Genomic DNA, 17655 nt, shown 5'->3' with positions numbered 1-17655 from the left:
TACCTGCAATCCAGATTTGTTTATGTTGGAAGCTCACAGAGCTTCTACAAGCTCACAAGTAGGAAAGACATCATGGAAAGTTTCACTATATGAGCTAGTTTAAATGTATCACAACCTGAGCAGGCTGTGGTCCTTTAAAATGCTGGGTCTCCTTTCACTTCCCCGTTCAAAGAACAGAACCGAAATTGGTTGCAGAGACAGGAAGGGGCATTTCATGGCAATAGAGCCTGCAGAATCTGCTCACTAACACCAATGGTCCAGTTTTTTTACATTTTTTTTTCTGATTGTGTGTCAGTGATGCTGGAAGGCTGGGGTAAGCAGGCATACTTCAACTCTCTGCCATCAGTCCGTTCAGTCAGGGCCCTGACATACCATGGGTGAGCTTCTTTGCCTGTGACTTTAAGTAGACTATCGAGAAATCCTTCTTTATAGACTAACAGTCTTTGCAGCTGGCTCTGGGCACATGATTTTTATTTTCTCCAGTTCTTTGGTGGTATGGCAGCATGTTTCCTGTGAAGTAAGGGGAAGAGTGTAGGAAATTATGTAAACCTGAGGCTGTGGGGGAGTGTCCACTGTCCACACAAACATTTCCCTCTTTGCTAGAGTCACCTCTACAGTCACATCATTTCTTATAATGACACCCACATGGGGACGCTCCTGGGTGGTTTGGGAACATCTCTCTATAGTGAAATTCTTCTTTCAAGTAGGTGGGGATCTTTTTACTCCCATCTTAAATCGTGGTAAGATTTCTTCAAGACTTCCCTTCTGCCGGAGTCCACATCCAGGCAGTTCACAGCAGTGTGTGTAGAATGCTTCATTATTCCCAAGGTGCCTCCATTAGCTGGGTTAGCCTAACAGGCCAGAGGCTTCTAAGGAAGTATCGTTATGAATTCATGCCTTTGGTGTTTTATAAAAGAGAAGAAATTATAGATTTAATTTTTTAAAAAATGAGCTAATTATAAAATAGTTTGGAGGGGCTGGAGAGATGGCTCAGCAGTTAAGAGCACTGACTGCTCTTCCAGGACCCAGGCTCAATTATTGGCACCCACATGGCAGCTCACAACTGTCTAACTCTCAGATCAGACACCCTCACAAAGACATAAGTGCAGGCAAGATATCAATGCACATAAAATAAAAATAAATTATTTGAAAAGAATTTTTTTTTCTTTTTACTACTTGGAGCCAAATTTACTTTTTTCTTTTGGCCAATCACATGCAAACCAGCTCCACAAGTATGCATTAAGCATCCATGTGTTCTAGGTTTCATGATCAGCCGAGAGGTTGGAAAGACAGGTAAGAGTCTCTTTAAACTTCTTGAAGACATGTGATCGAGCAAGGGAGCCAGATACACAGGGAAGCCAGGGCTTTTAATATCCATTTATTTAAGTGGAAAATTTCTCTCTGGGAATATGAAGGTGAATCAGGCTCAGGACCAGGACTTCCCTGTAGGAAGCAAACAATAAGACCTTTTTTGTGTGGTTTTGTTTGTTTTTTTGAGTTAGGATCTCACTCTGTTGTCCAGGCTGACCTAGAACTGGCAGTGGTCCTCCTGCCTCAGCCTCCCAAGTGTTGAGATTACAGGAATGTTCCACTATACTTGAAACGGTAATGCTACTATATAATTAGTGCCAATGTAGGAAGAATGTTGGGAAAAAATTTTAAATGGTGAATAGAAATGCTTGTCTTGGGTCTTGGAGACTAGGAGCTTCCGTGGATGAGGGGACATGAAAGAGCTTTGACAAGACTCTAGGTATTCTCACATGCATGATGAGAGGGGACAACTGAGGAGTGACAGCAAGAGGAAAGGTAGGAGAGGGGACACCGGTTAGTCATCTGCCAGGGAAACTGCCATTTTGGACCCAGGGAGCACTGGCAACCAGCCTGGAGCACTGGCTGCATGGTGAGGATAGAAGAGAGAAGGAGGGGCATTCAGGAGGGTATGTGGACGTGAAGGGCTAAGAAAGAACAACCCGAGACTGAAGCAGTTACACATGAAAGGGCAGCGTTGAACAGAGATCATCTTCTTTAGGTAACAGAGTCCATCGGGGTGAGTATGAATGGAAAAAAAAAAAGAAGTCAGAGGAAGAGTGAATTTGGGAGAAAAAGATGATTTTTATATTATGACTAGGAAGCCTTTCTCTTTTTAAGAAAAAAAAAAAAGAATCTTCCTATTTTCTGTGTCCTATGATGAAAAGGAAGTTCATATGCCTGGTTGGTAAATTACTATGCTATTGCTAATTGAAAATATTCTAATTGAAATGACCACTGGAAAGTAGCCCTCATACATTATACAGAATTGCTGTGGTTATTTATTTATTAGGCAGCCTCTAAGGCTGAGCTAATCAGAAAACAGGGATGCTGTACTCAGGCTCCAGAGGGTTCTGTGTAGCTCACCTTCGAGAGAGTTCCCTGGGAGGATAGAAAAATTACCTGGATTGCTGAGCTCCCCCAGAACTAATGGTTTTTGTCAATATTTCACAGATCAAGGGCTGTACCCATCATTCCCCACAATAGGCTGGGACCAGAGCAACTTTAGCATAAAACAAGGATGGGAAAATATGAAAGAAGAATCCAGGGAAACTGCTGGTCTATTACGCAGTGATTAAGCACTCATTTGTGCTTAGTACATCAGTTGTCCAGACAAGAGTGCTGTGCTTGGTCATTTTTGTTCTTTCAGAGCCAGGACTTGCTATCTTGTTTGCAAAGGGCTCCTATTGCTGGATAGCATTTTAATATTTGTTGATCAGTGTCATAAATTTTTAAGTGTCTGTGTGAACTTGAGCATTGTGGCACTGTTCTGGGTTTTTAAATGAAATGATCTACAATATTTTAGATCTGCTCGATAGTCAAAGGTAATTTGAACTTTGTACCACTCTAAATAGCTAAGGAACACTTATGCAAACATTGGCCGTGGTATAAACGTTCAGGGGATGTGTGCTGAGTATGTATTTTATTTTGGACTCTCTTACTAATGGGTATGAAGCAAATGGTCCTCACTATAGGAGAGTGTACACAAAGGGTGAACATTCAGCAAGTAATCAGGGAAATACATCAGTTAGACAAATGTTATAAGGAAAATGGTGAGAATAATGTGCAGGCAAATGACTGGTGATGTGAGTGGAGATGTTTGGATGAAGAGACACCCCAAGATCTCAGGCAGAATGGTTTTGGGCAGAGAAAACTCTTACCAGACTCCTGGTAAGTTCAGGAAACAAGGTGAGGCCTGGTACTTGGGTAGATGCTGTAGTGTTAGGAAGAAAGGACAGCCTTTCCCAATCCAATCATGGAATCCTTATCAAATTCATAAATATAGTAGATGTATGGATACATTATTATATATACATCATCATGTATTAATATATATATATTATTTGTATCCCATCCCATTTGGCAATATACCAAAGTATGTATTATTATTTCTTTGTGTGTCTACATGTGGCTTAACACTCATATTTAATTTTCTGAGACAGTGTGTAATGGAGACCAGGCTGATTCCAACCAAGCTTGCTGTGCAGCCAAGGCTGGCCTTGCACTCCTAATCCTCCTGCCTCCACTTCCTAAGTGCTGGAATTATTGACCTGCACCCTCATCCCTGATTTAGTTGCATTCTAATTTATTTTAATTAATTACTTTATTTACTTACATCCCAAATGTTGCTATTTCTTCTCCTGGTTCCTCCTTTCGGTATCCCCTCCCAGAGTTCTTCACCCTGTCTCTTCCCCTTTGCCTCTGAGAGGGTGGTCCCCCATCCCTAGGCATCCCCTTTCCTGGGGCATCAAATCTCTACAGGATTAGAAGCATCCTATCTCACTGGGGTCAGACAAGGCGGTCTTCTGCTACATCTGTGCCAGGGCCCTCAGACCAGCCCTTGTATGCTCTTTGGTTGATGGCTCAGTCTCTGAGCTCCCTGGGGGTCACGGTTAGTTGATAGTGTTAGTCTCAGAAGAGGCCTTGGGTCTTAGAGACCAGGTCTACATAGGCAAGACTTGACAGAGGTCGAATCGGAGTCCCAGACTTTCAGATTCTCCAGTTTATCCCAACTATAGAAGAACAGGCTTAAAGCCAGGCACTTGGAATGACTTCAGTGCTGAGTCATGGCTCCTAGGCTGATTTGCATAGGATAACTGTCTGGACACATTTTGTGATGACTGATGAAATTTTAGTAGCAACAGCAACTATAAGACACTGGTGACAGTGAGCATGCCTACAGTTACGTGTTTATACAGCTTTTAAAAGTGCTTTACTCAGTGTTCAGTTCCTTACCTGTAGCTCAGAGAAGCCACATTATAGCAGGAGATAATTTAGGCTCTTTGAGGTTGAGATGGCACAGGGTAAGTGCTGGAACTTAGCTCTTCTGATTCTAATCCAAGGCTCTCTCCTTAAACCACAGAACTCCTGTTGGGAGGAGGGGCTATTTATATATTGCTAATAAGCCCATCGTCCTGCAGACTTCCAGGAAAAAGGCTTGTCCTTCCTTCAAGTGCTTTTGACTGTAAGAGGCATAAAAAGTAGTCATTCATTCATCATGTAACATTGTGCATCAGATACTTAGAGCATCCACGGACCTCGGTAAATTGCTTTAAAGGCACTAATTCAGTATAATGTATTTACTATCTGTGCTTGTAACACAAGACTAAACAACACATTATGAACAAACAGAAGGGATTAAACCACATTGGACAATTTGATGCCTTGACTAAAATGATGATAGTGAACTGGGCCTTAAAGAATGAGTAACAGGGTGTTTCCAGAAAGAGAAGTATGGATGGCTGTTCTGGGAGAGTGGAGTACCACAACTGAGGCAGTAGTGTCCATGGGAACAAAAATAAGGATGTGTAAGGACAGCATGCAATATAGGGGACATAACAATGGGAATGGATGCTAGAAGTGTAAACCGAGGCCAGATTGGAGGGGGGGGGCCTCAATTCCATGTTTAACAGCTACTGTATTTGGTCCAACCTGCTAATGACAATAGGGAGGCTAGCTCAGAACAGGCAAGAGATCGGAGACCATATTAATAACTAACAGAGAGGATGATGCCCCAAATGGGTTGTCAGTGTTGAGACTTAAAGACGGATTGCAATGTAGACACTTCAGTAAGAGTTTAGATGTGCACACTCCTTTTTCTGACATGTGTGCCTGTGTGTGTAGACCCTCTCCCTCTTCCTCCTCTCCCCTCCCCCTCCCCTCTCCCTTTAATATTGGCTTCTGTACACTCAGCCTAGCTCTCTGTCACTCTAGGTCAGACACAGATTTACTTTACTGTCTTCCAAAACAGGAGGAAAAGTGAGCAGGCTGAGATCTTCATGAATTTTTTTTCCTGTATGGTTTGATCTCTGACAATCCCAGGGGATCTTTCTGGCTTGAGAAATGCTGAAAGCAAACATCTTTCAAGACTTGGATGCTCTGGTTGTGAGCCTCAAATGCCTCTTACGTGTTCAGAACTGGTGTTGACTATCTGAAAGCCTGCCTACTAATTGCTTTGGGAAATCATCCTCATTCAGGTAGTGGCCCTTAGTAGGCCAACATTTTCCCTCTGCATTCCAGACCTCCCACAGGAAGCAGAAGGACGATTTAGCTATGAGAAATGGGACTTGAGAATTCATGTCAATCCCACACGTTTTCTGGACTATTCTTTCCTTTTATTTGTCTAGTGATTGCGAATGACTCAGTCTGGCTTGATGTGAAAAGCTAGAGTCCAAATTTATTGAGAAAATAAATCAATAAATGTACATTATTTTCCCTTTAAATTATGAGCACGATTTTTTTTTTTCTGTTGCACAAAAGGTTTACATTTAATCTCTGAAGTAAAATGAGCTTTTCTATCTTGCTTCCCTGACTGAGGTGACAGACAGTATGGGGACGGATCCCCTTCACAGCCACATGGATTGAGTCAGAAAACATTCCTGAAGGCCTTTGTGTACACTTACTTCAGGAAGCGTCTCAAGGCCAATCTGGTTGGCCATGTTCTGGATTCGCCACATAGGCAGTCTCCTTTCACCATCGCTGTGTGAGCACATTTTTAAGTTTCTCTGATTCTCATGCCTCCTTTAATAGGTTTTGGTGTTAAAAAATGGAATTAGGGGTCTAGGGAGATGGCTCAGTGGGTAAAATGGTTTGCCATCCAGGCATTAGGACCAGAGTTGAATTCCCATATAAAACTGAACCTTTAGCATGAATGTATTTAGTCACAGTGCTTATAAAGGGAGACAGGAAAATCTCTGAGAGGAATCAGACAAGCTAGCCTGGTAAACATAATAGAAAACAAGTCCAGAAAAACAAAAACAAATAAAAAATCAAACCAACCAACCAACCAACCAACCAATCAAAACCCCTGCCTCAAATAAAGTAGATACAGCCAGGGCCATATCTGAGTGTATTTGTCAGGGTTCTCTAGAGTCAGAATTTATGGGCTGTCTCTATATACTAAGGAAAATGACTGGAAGGACTTAGAGTCTGCAGTCCAACTAACCCAACAACAGGCAGCTGTGAATGGAAAGTCCAAGGATCCAGTAGCTGCTCAGTTCCACAGGGTAGGTGCTTTAGCTGGTCTTCCGTCTAAGTGGAATCCTGAAGAAGCAGGTTCCAACAGATGAGCTGGCAGGTTAGTGCAAGCAAGCTGAGAAAAAGAAGCCTTCCTTCTTCCATTCTCCTTATGTAGGCCTCCATGCAGGCCTCCAGCAGAAGGCCTGATCCGCAGTAAAGGTGTGCACCACCACACCTGGATCTAAGCTGTTCTTTACATGGAACCTGCTGTGCTCCAGGCTGGCCTTGAACTCAAAGATCTGCATGTCTCTGTCTCCTGGGATTAAAGGCATGCACTACCTTGTCTAAGCATTTCATGGCCAGACCACTGGGCCTCAAGATCTGGATCAAAAACGTGTATCATCCCATGTTAAGAACTGGATCAAAAGCCTCAAGATCTGGATCCCAGGTGTGCCCTCCATTTCTGAACTGTACTTCATTCCAGATACAGTCAAGTTGACAACTGGAAAAATAGCCATCACACTGGGGTTGCCCTTTGGCCCTCATGCATGCCGCAGTATGTAGTATCTTTATTCACACACAAATTATGAGCACATGTGTACGGAGAATTATACAGCCATTTACCCTTGTAAAAGAAGACTTAAAAAAAAAACAACTTTTTCTTCTTAAGATGGTTACCAAAGGTCGGCCTCAACTTTATTGTTTCCACCCTGTTTTTGAAAGACTAACCTGGAAGAATCTTTATCTCTGGTCTTTTAAAGCATTGTCAGCAAGTTTGCTGAGAGATGATTTCCAGAAAAAGTGATCTTTTTTTTCTTTTCTTATGTAGCTACCAAATTCAACTCAGAGAAAGTTAGTTCAGCATATCTAGAAGTCTTTAAAAAGAAGGCATCCAGTCATGCACTTTTAGACATTGAGCAAGATTCTTCTTGGCTGATCAAATGGCCATTCAAAAATATTTTTTGGGAACCTATGATATGTTAGGTTCAACAAGGCACAGTGTGATACCTCCAGTTTCTGTTTGTTTGTACAGTACAAATTCCAATGTTTGTTGCTGTCTGAAGCTGAGTAATTTCTATTATTATTTGAGAGAGAGAGAGAAAGAGAGAGAGAAATAGAGAAAATAGAGAAATGACTAAACTAAAAATTAATTACATTTGAGTGACTACAATACCATTTTCATTGACCTAATTGCCATATAGATTGTACAATTATTTAATCTAGTAGGCAATTTGTATCTCTGCAAAATTATCCCTTTTCATGCTTCATTATCCTCTAACAGAGTCAAGGTATTGAATCTGTTTCATAAACAGTATTAATCTCAATTATTCAGGAGCTTTAAATAATACTCTCTTTAAACTCGTTATTTGCTATGCTGACCATGTTTTTGTCACATTAGGAGCATTCTGCTAAAGAACATCAAAAATTGGGTTTTGAAAGTGGGCCAGAGAGATGGCTCAGAGCATAAGGTGCTTGCTGCAAAGCCTGACCATAGGAGTTCAATTCCTGGGATCAGCATGGTAGAAGGAGAGATCTGCCTGTCATAAGGTGTCCTCCGTACATGTACGGTGGCATGTATGTACCTACCACCTCCCACTGGTAAACAAAACAATTAAATATAATAAAGTGTATTTGCACAGTGACGTTTCACAGGTAGGTGTGGCTATAGAAAACGCCCCACGACACGAGTTCAGAGCCTGAAGTCCACCCTCAGAGCTTGATTCACCTGAAACACATTTTTAAAGTATGGTTTCTGCCTTGGCCACAATAGTAGTGTCTCAAGAGGAGATTTAAGTTTGCCTGTGGGTCTGTACATTTCTTGAAGGCAAGGAGCCTCTCTCTCTGCCCTTTATGCATAGTCACTGGTCTTTCTATGTTTGCTGGTTTGAGTTGGGCTGAGATGAAGAATAAAGCAGCATTTTGAGTTCACGTCTTTAGTGTACACGATGCTGAGCATCCTTTGCCTCCTCATATAAGAAACTTCACTTTGTAGGGAGGAGCTGTGGGGGGGGGACTGGGAAGAGGAGAGGGGCTGATACTGGAATATAAAGTGAATAAACACGTTAGTTAATTAGGGAAAGACACTTCATTTTATTGTGCTTGCCTTTGATGTGGAACATTTTTGTGGCCTCCGGCTATGCTTCACTCTGAAGCCTGGCTAACTGCTTCGAGTGTACCCCCCATCTTTAAAATAATTAATTAATTAGTTAATTAACATCCCAAAGGCTGCCCCCTCGAAGTCCCCCTCACAGAGTCCCTCTCCTTAAGCAGTGATCTTCCGACTCCTCTGTGTCAGCCTGCAGTTTGCCCATGGCTGGAAGGCATCACAGAATGTCCAGCCTCTAAGAGAAAAGAGAACTATAATTAGAAACACAGCATCACATAAAAACGCAGCCTCCTATGTACTCCTGCCTGGAGAAGGGAACTGGTCCTTCTGCTAAGAAAGTAGCCTTAAACAGTCTTCCAAAGTTAGAAAATCTGGAAGTTTCCTTCTGACCTCGCACTAAGTTAGCATTTAGCCTCAGAAAACACTTTCTGGTCCAATTTAATCATCACAGGCAATCACAGCTTAAGATGTGTGCCTCCAGCCTTCCAGGCGCAACATGATACAAGAATGGTTTTAGAAAAAGACAAATAGTCAAAGTGTAGACTTATTCTTCACCCACCATGAAGGCCTGGGCTCCTTTCTGTTAGTGTAGATTGTGGTGTCTCACTTTAGTGCTTATAAATTAATACTGTTTGCCCAGAGTATGAATTGCCCTGTCTTAAATCATGGGTGATTTAAGAGTCGTCAAAGAGAAACATAAACTGTCCTTAGAAACTTACATTGAAAAACATCTCTATAAAACACCACATGGAAAGTTAATGAAGAAAGATGGAGGGGTCAAATTCCTGAAGAGACCTCTAATCCTTTTCTGTTTAAATTTTTCCCATGATTGTGGAAAGCCCTATTCCTGACTCTCTCAACCTACACTCCCGTCATAGAGAGGCACAGGTCCAGAGTGCCATTTTTGAACTGGTGGTGACCTTGTGGAGGGTCCTGTCAGAGCTGTCTGATGTGTGAGAAGTCACTAGCCAAGACTCACGTCCACTCTGGCTTCCTGCAGAAAGAGCGTGGTGGTGGTGGTGGTGGTCTGCCTTGGGAAGTTGCTGAGTGGCCCACATAACTACTGGGCTTTGGGAATCGACAAACAGCAAGCAAATAGAGACTGGGGAGAGGGCAAGCTGCCAATCCTGCCAAACTTCTGTTGCTGGCAGGGAGCTGTCCTGCAGCTCCCAGGACTGCCTGTCATCTGCACTCTCTTGTCACACTGACAACAGCCCCCTGGTTAGGCTGATTGGTTGCTGGCAATAACTGATATGGAATACTGATGTGCTCACCGGCACTTCCTTCCACTCCAAAGAGGCTCCTTCCCTAACCCAAACCTTGCTTTCCAAAGCCTAGCCTGCTGCCCCCGCCCCCCTACCCCATGCCGCCCCTGCACCCGGTGGGGAGGACCTGTCCTGGGAGTGATGCTCTGAGACTGTGGTGAAATTGGTCCCCGGCTGGCTGCTTTCACTCCGGCTTGCTTGCTCTCCGGAGAGTCCTGTTCCAGACTTCTCGGGGGTTTTACAGCACAAACAACTGCATGCGGGCTGGAGGGGAGGCTGAAAGGACTTGTGTGTGGAGAGCTTTGCTGCCTCCCATCACTTTGCCGAGGTTCGTGGTGAATTTCTGTCTACCACAGACACCGAGGAAGGATCCTTTCTCCTTCTGTTGACTCTTTCTATTTTTATGGTAAGTGCTTGCCTTGAATGAGCTGTTCTGCTGCAGTGAAAGGATTGCTCCTTCTCTTCCCGGCTTGCCTTAGTGACCTTCCTTCTGCATTTCTTCCGTTCTCCTGGTCGGTTTTTTATTTTTCCCCCCCTGGAGGGACCCAGTGAACTGAAATGCCTGGGGTCATTTGTCTGCATAGTCTGTCTTTGATTTATTTATTTCTTCATAAGCCCGAGCCCTCCGGCTATGACAGAAACCTAAGTGCTAGCTCTCTTTGTCCTTGAAGCAGCAGCTAGGCAAATGTGTTCTCCACAGCAAACTGCAGCAGTGTGCAGGGGATCTGTGCAGGCTGGCTGATAGATTCCAGCGAGAGAGGATTCCTCAGCATCCTAAAGGGGTACCCCGTCAGAACCTGGAGGGACCAGGGGCGACTTGCCACATGCCAAAGACTTCCATCTTCCCAGCTGAACCCGGGCACACACGTGTGAGTTATGTCAGAGTCTGTATGGGCAGCTGTGTGTGCTTTAAACATCTGCTGGTGGGTCCAGAATGGCCCCGTGTCTGACGGGGTTTACAACTTGGGCAGGAACATTAGCAGCGAGAGGAATCCTGCGCTGGGAAGACAAGTAGATTGCATGACCTCATCGCTTCTGAGTCTCAGGGCACCCAGTTCTGCAAACCGCGTTGTGAAGCTGCTTCTTCGGAGGGTGGTGGGGAGGGACAGTAAGAACATTGTTTTTGGAGTTGACAACATAGTTTCATCTTCCTGCTGAGAGATAAAAGCTCTGAAGCTATTGGAATGATTAGACTTTTCCAAGAGAAAATAAGCAGCTTTCCAAAAGAGACCATGTGCTTGGCAGGTTAATTATTCCGTGGCAGGCTTCTTAGTGTTCTCATTTCCCACCTGGCATCCCAGGTTGGCTGTAAAGAACTCTGCAACTTGAAAAGTCTGTTACTGGATGCCTCAGGGAGCCCAAAGGAAACCCAAAGTGTCTGGAGTCTCACCTTGCTGAACTTGTGCACTGCAGGAGTCCTTCTGTATAGGGAGCCTTTCCTTCCTTCCTTCCTTCCTTCCTTCCTTCCTTCCTTCCTTCCTTCCTTCTTTCCTTAGCACAGAATTATGTTGATCAAAGCAAATGAAATGATAAGTTTCAAAGCTGTCATTCGCCTTCATTTTTAAAAATAAGTTTTGGATTGAATATTGGTTATATTCTCGTATATGGGAATTTAAACTCTAGGGGAAAGGTGCCCTCAGGTATAATTTAGCCTTCAATCCCTGTGGGGGATTTTTTTTGTGAGAAGCAATGGGGTGACATTTCTGATTGGTCTTCCTTGCTCCTTGGGAGTTCAGAGTGTGAAGTTCGGGGGCTACCTTGCTCTGTTACACTACTTATATTTCTACTGTCTGTATTTTTCTTAAACTAGTCCTGGTGACACATGCCTTTATCCTCTTTCCTGGGTCCAAAGTAGATACATTTTGGTGTTTTGTTTGCACTCGGTATTTTAGTGATTATTATATTTTGTTTGTATTATTTCTTGCATTAAAAAAGCTTGAAAGCATCTATTTAAATAGCTTGACTATTTAGATGTTTCTATGATCCCTCCAAATCCATTCAAGAGCAAATGGGTTAATAATAACGGTGGTGGTGATGGGGTTGTTCTTGCAGACTACAGTCTGAATCCTTAAATGATGTTTGAAAGACTTGAGAGGTGCTAGGGTTATAACCCTGGTGTCTATTCTTTCCTACATGGAACCATGGTTCATGGCAATATTGGGATGTGCCTGGCAGACTGCTGTTTCGAGCTCTTTACTTTGAGTAATCCCCACTCCACCTGAAAGGAATTTATTGAGGGTTTGGGGCTGGCAGCTTGTGGTATTCATTGGGAATGGAAAGAGTTAGAATGAGCTTAGGTATCTTTGAAATAGCCTCTGCACTTCTCACACTCAGGTAGTTTTCCGTGCATCTAAAAGATATTTCATTGTAATTAGCAGCAACTTTAGCTTTAAGCAAAGTGATCCCCTGCCTTGCATTGTATTGTTCAATGGATTGTTTCTCTAACTAATCAGAGTCATATATACACACACATAATTAATATTAATATATATACATGTGTGTCTATGCGTATATGTATAGATATAAATACATATATGTATATATGCACATATGTATAAACATATATAAGAGTATATACAGATGTAATTTTTATTTTTGATATTATAGTCACATAATTTTAATAGTTGTTGCAGCATGCTTAGGGAATTGTAGGAAAATCCCTAAGATACTCTCTAACATTCTCTAGCAAGCCGTGTGTGTGTGTGTGTGTGTGTGTGTGTGTGTGTGTGTGTGTGTGTGTGTATTAAGGATCTCCTCACTTTCTGTGCGTCACTCACTTCCAGACAATGCCTTTGGGGATTGTGTTGAATCAGGGTCTCTTTGTTTCACAGCAGGCTGTCGTATTAATTCCTTTGCAGTGTCTCCACAGAGAAAAGTACCCCAGGAACTGACAAAGAGCTGTGCTGAGTGGAGCCTGTATCCTCAGTGTGATGAAGTCACCGCAACATTTTATTTGAGTGTTATTTCGCTGCTGAGCAACTACAGCACACTAAGTTATTTCAAAAAGGGTCTCAAATCCCTAGACTGGAAGAGATGCAGTTATTCTTTCTTTTATGCTCCTTAATTACAGCCTCCATCCAAACCTGACTTCCACCATTTCTTTGGGTAATATTTTAATTTGAAACCTGCCCCTTATATTTAGAATCAAGAGTCTCCATTTTTATTCTTTTGCTTCCTGTACTCTGTCTTTCCTGCTTTGAACACATATATGTGGACACTGAACATACATATGTGCACACTGAACACACATATGTGTACACTGACAGACTCAGTGACAATGAAAACTGTAGGACAAACAGAGAAGTTGCAGCTTCTCTTTAGGTAATGAAACTGCAATTGTTCAAACTATAATGTAACCAAGAGATGAAACTCTCTGCATTAATATACATATCACCTCATGGCTCTGCAGGTTTTCTTGTCATCAAATCTATTTTCCATAGTTGATTACCAAGGGACCATAAATAGCATCGCTTTTTCATGTTAATTAATAGGACTCTAGATCTGCCTAGGTTGGACTGCCTTCAATTTTTGACATGTTTACTGTGTGAATGTTTTTATGTTAATCAAGAGAGTTTGTGAGTGATACAAAACTCATTTGATTGTAAGATCCAGCCTACATTTGGAAACCGAATGAGCCACATTGGGAAGTTGGCTGTATTTTTCTTTTCCCTTTTCAATATTATTAAGCCAGTATGTCCTTCTTTACCATCTTCCCATGAGCTTATTTTACAGAGTAAAGGGAGGGAGGTACAACTCCCACATCAGCTTCCTAGAGGGAAGACTGTTTCTCAGCTGAGAATCAAAACCACTTCTCCCACTAGCCATGGTGATCTACTTAGAAAGGAACTCACTATTCCATTGGCAGCACAGACGGATTGTATAAAATAGGAGAGATGCTTCGTGAGCTGCGTCAGGGACTGGGTTTCAGATCTGTGTTACCCTACTGAATTTAGGACTACATTCAGTAGATCAGCCTCCTAGGGGAGGAAAAAAAAACACCTTCTCAGTAGAATAATAATCCATCCAGGCTGTCACAAATGTTTATGTTGCAAGTTTTACATCTTGGGTGGTAGCAGGAGATGGCAGAACTTTGGAAAAGAACCAACTCACATCCCCCAAATAATGCAAGATGAAAGGGGGAAATTCTTCCCTATATTTAGCATTTGATTCTCCAGTCAGACCGTTGTTAGTTAGGGCTGAAGAACCAAGGAACTTTTCAAGCATATCATGATGAGTTTTGTGGACCTTCTTGCTATTAGAAGTCTTTAATCCTTCATCGGGGTAGCTTCTGAATGGCCTTTTGGCTTGTGTCAGCTGGTAGCCTTTCTCACTTATATTGTTCTTGTTGACTCTCTGTGGGGTATGCTCACAAGTGGTGGAGAGGGAGCAAGTAGAGAAGACTGGAGGTCAGAAATGATCTAATCGTATAAGCATGTCTTTAGGATCCATCTATTCTAGACCTTGCCACTGTCTATGTGACTCAAATTCTGTATCTGTTATCTTAGGCTTGGCCAGGTCATTTCTGAAGATGCCAGCCAGCTTAGCCATAAAAAAATGTGAGATATTATTTCCATTTATTCATTACTAATTAGATGGACATTCTTGATCTGTATTTGGCCTTCCTGAAGGGGGTGGGCTGCACATTCTCTTGACCCTACACAGTTCTCAGAACTCACACTGATGTGGCCATCAGAATGCCTCAGGTCAGCATGAAAATAATGACCTGTCATGACCAGGGCTCAGGAGTGATCACTTGCTTATGCTGGGGCACTTGAAGGAACATCTGACCTTATTTATTTATTTATTTTTACAAGTTAAGGAAATAGAGCCATTTCCAGAGGTTAGAGATCTGCTAAGCATTCGGGCACTGTAAAATTAGTGCAAAGCGCATTTATTTACTTACTGGGAACCCTGCTCTATTTCTGGTGTGGGACCTCTTCCACAATACCCAGCTGACATTTAACTCTGTCATTCATTGCTCACAAAACTGCTTTGTGTCAGCTAACTCATTGGTGACCATTATGTCCGGCCTCACTCAGTGCAGATTACGTAGCTGTACCAGTCAGCGTGAGTCACATCAAGCAAATGTTTATGGTAATTTGTTCATGCTTATATGGTTAATGCTTTTTTTTCTTATTATTGAAATTTTGCTTTCTTTATGGACATTTAAAGAATTTTACAAACACTATGATTAGGGATTTTTTTCTCTGCACTTAAATTATTTAAGTGATTCTGTCTGTTTATGGATTGATTCCTTTGTGCATTTATGAATTTGTTTAATATTTACTGTGCATATGCTATGTCTATCCTGTGTGCAGCAGTAGACACATTACAGAAGCATCCACATAGGGCTATCCCCCTTGCAGGGCCCTGTCTACTCAGGCCTCACATAGCTCACCCCCTTTTGATTCTTAGCCTGTGTTCTCCTTGCTGTCACATCCCATTCCTGAGAGAATCCAGTTGCTTGGGCAGTTTGTACCTTTGCTTCAACCACTGAGAATTTCTTTTCATAAAAAGAAATTTTTGCTCTTATTGTGACATGTGTCTTGCTGTTTTCCAAAGTGCCTGCAGCTTGTAATTTTGTTACCTGACTGACTGAAAGAGATTAATTAGTGAAATTGGTTTATGCTGTTGCCATGTGGTGACATGACAATTCCATTCTTTGGAAAACCTCACCTGTTTCCTAGGATCCTGAGTTGACATCATGGGCGGGTCAGCATGTATGGAGCTAAGTCTCCTTGCTTTCTAACCACACTCCCCATAATGCTCAGTGTTGTCTCCCTTGCTTGCCTTGTTCTGAAGCAGACATGGGATGTTCCCAGATGATTTGCACTGCTTAGCAATGTTAACTGTTCTGACTTACCCCCGGGCCTTTGCACATGCTCTGCTTTCTGCCTAAAATGTCTCCCTCTTTTTACAGTAAACTTTGAAGGCACATTTTGTAATTGTCTCCCAGAAATCCTTTAGATGCCATCCTTATTAAGTCCTATTGGCCAGACCTGATCTAACTGGCTCTCTCCTCCTCTTGTATCCATCAGCAAGAAGATCTCTTAGGACCTTACATATTGTAACAATCTCTTCCTTTCCTCTTCCATCTCCTTCTGTTCGCTCCTCTCCATTTTTTCCACGAGTGTGGGCACTACACTTTCATCTCTGTATCCCAAGTTTTAGCTTAGTAATTGTAGTAGGATAAATACCAAGTCCTCTGGAAAAAAAAAAAGGATAGGGAATAACCATGAAAAACCTGTGGTAGCACCCTATCTATGTAGAGAAGTTAATTTATAACAGTGTGGCTGCATGGCTCACAGAGAAAAGGCTAAAGAGAGAGAAAGGGAGCTAGATGTAGTCTACTCAAGGTTCTATGGAAAACCCTCAAAATGCCTTTGCTTCCACGGGAACTTAACTAATGTAAATGATGAGGATAGATTGAGTGATCTCTACAGGCAAAACCATGGCTTTAGGTGCCAAGGAAGGAAGGAAACAAACAAACAAAGCATATAACCCCTGTCCTTGGAAAGGTTATAAACGAGTAAGGCTCAGCCCAGTGTATAAATCATCTAGCTTGGAAGTAGACTGTCATAAATAGAACAAGTAGGCCATGACTTGCAGATATGGCAGAAGAGAGGGGATTCCAAAGAGTGGGTGGAACAAAACCTTAGGCATCCGAGGGAGTGTATCAATAATCAATGGTTTTGGGAAGAGTCAGAAAGGGGGCAATGGGAACAGTACTGTTCAGTCTAAACTTATATTAACTTTTGCCTAATCAAAGTTTAGAAAAGTCAATTGTGGATGCTTTTGAAATATCTTTGACTATAAGATACGGCCATGGCTCCTAAGAGATACACTTTTCACCCATTCCCTTTGTCTTGGGGTACACCCTGGCAGTCAAAGTCTTCACAAAGAGTCAGGCTTGCTGGTCCAGGTATGTAATTTCATCCAGCCAAGAGCCTTAGGCAGGAGGATCACGAGTTTAAAACCTGCTTGGGATACAGAGTGAGTTCAAGGTCAACCTGGGCAACCTAGTGAGACCCGATCTCAAAATAAGAAAGCAGGAAGAGCACAATAGGTATGGTTTATGATCAGAGGGTGTATGATGCTCTGGGGCTCAAGTTCCAACACTGCAAGACAAATATCATGGCAAGAAACTAAGCCAGAAAAATCTAACCTAAATCAATCATTTAAGACCTAGAGAGAATTTTGGATTGAGATCATTGGGGTGTTAATTAGCAAGCCATCTAGCCTATGAGAAGCTTCATGGGTCCACTGGCATTTTATTGCTAATAACACAGTTATGTTTCTTTTTCCTTTGGCAATTAACTTTCTGCGGTTACAAGGGATATGATTACTGTGTGAACCAGTGGGGTATGCATGCATAAGCTAGTTTTCATGTAGGTAAAAAAGTGGCTTAGAAAATTGTATTTGTAATGAATGTAGTTCATCCCCTGAGCATGATTTCTGTCATGCTGTTTTCCTTCCTCTCACAGAAGCAGTCAGTGAGTACATTGGTGAGTCTTAATGCTTTGGAATTGTCTCTGGCCAGGTGACGCTCTTCCTTGGATATTAATCTAAACTCATTAAAGAATTTGGAACAGTATATGTAAATACCTTGGCTAGACCATGAGAACAAACACGTTTTGTTTGTAGAGTAAGATGAATCAGAGAAGTTCATGTCCTTCAATCCTCTATTCTTTCAGTCCACTGGTGGCCTTTGGACATTTAACTGTGTTCTGGGCAGAAGAAGCAACTGTGAAAACCGTCAATATTCTGTCTTCAGGATCGAGCGTCTGAAGGGAGTGG

General features: G+C 42.3%; 1 protein-coding gene and 1 long non-coding RNA gene across 10 annotated transcripts in view; one reads left to right on the top strand and one right to left on the bottom strand.

Moving 5' to 3' along the window:
- The window catches only part of Ano4 (anoctamin 4), a 396274-nt gene that overhangs the window by 77510 nt on the left and 301109 nt on the right, over positions 1–17655 (top strand). For 2 of the 9 annotated variants that reach the window (NR_102339.1, NM_001277188.1), the window contains exon 1: positions 9906–10264. The exons of 4 other annotated variants lie outside the window; for them this stretch is intronic. The gene's annotated coding sequence lies outside the window, so the exon portion shown is untranslated. Of the gene's footprint in view, positions 1–9905; positions 10728–17655 lie in introns of those variants that run through there. 3 more of the 9 variants (XM_006513759.4, XM_030245124.1, XM_030245123.1) reach the window with 3 other exon arrangements.
- On the bottom strand, positions 8561–10576 carry Gm30769 (predicted gene, 30769). Its single transcript, NR_166107.1, has 2 exons — positions 9986–10576; positions 8561–8828 (listed from the first exon to the last, which is right to left on the bottom strand). It is a non-coding gene; the product is annotated as a predicted gene, 30769 (long non-coding RNA).

The sequence above is a fragment of the Mus musculus genome, chromosome 10, assembly GCF_000001635.26.
Source record: "Mus musculus strain C57BL/6J chromosome 10, GRCm38.p6 C57BL/6J".
NCBI lineage: Eukaryota > Metazoa > Chordata > Mammalia > Rodentia > Muridae > Mus > Mus musculus.
This window is presented reverse-complemented; position numbering and strand designations above follow the sequence as displayed.